Raw genomic sequence first — 432 nt, 5'->3', positions numbered from 1 at the left:
ATGTCTTGGGTGGTGGGGTCGGATTGTAGATGGCGGAAGTGTCGGAGGATGATGCGTTGTATCCGGAGGTTGGTGGGGCGGTGTGTGGTGGTTGTGGCAGGGTGGGGTGTGCAGCCCAATGGCATCAATGTGGACTTCACCAGCTTCAAAATCTCCCCTTTTGTTGTCCTGAGGCGCTGCTTGGCCTGCTGTGTTCATCCAGTTTCACACTTTATTATCTTGGATTCTCCAGCATCTGCAGTTCCCATTATCACAGGACAAAAATGATGTTGAGTTACGATGCTTATTCAAAGAGCAGTCAGTAAGATTGGCCAAAAGCTCTAATGGGTCTGTAGCCAGGAACTGACTTTGCAAAGTTTGAGTGAGGGAAGGGTTAACAGAACGTGGCTGTGGCTGTGGCTGTAACCTGATTCTTGGTGAAGTGTATGTCAT

Source organism: Stegostoma tigrinum, chromosome 9, assembly GCF_030684315.1.
Source record: "Stegostoma tigrinum isolate sSteTig4 chromosome 9, sSteTig4.hap1, whole genome shotgun sequence".
NCBI classification, from domain to species: domain Eukaryota; kingdom Metazoa; phylum Chordata; class Chondrichthyes; order Orectolobiformes; family Stegostomatidae; genus Stegostoma; species Stegostoma tigrinum.
Note: the sequence above shows the minus strand (reverse complement) of the source record.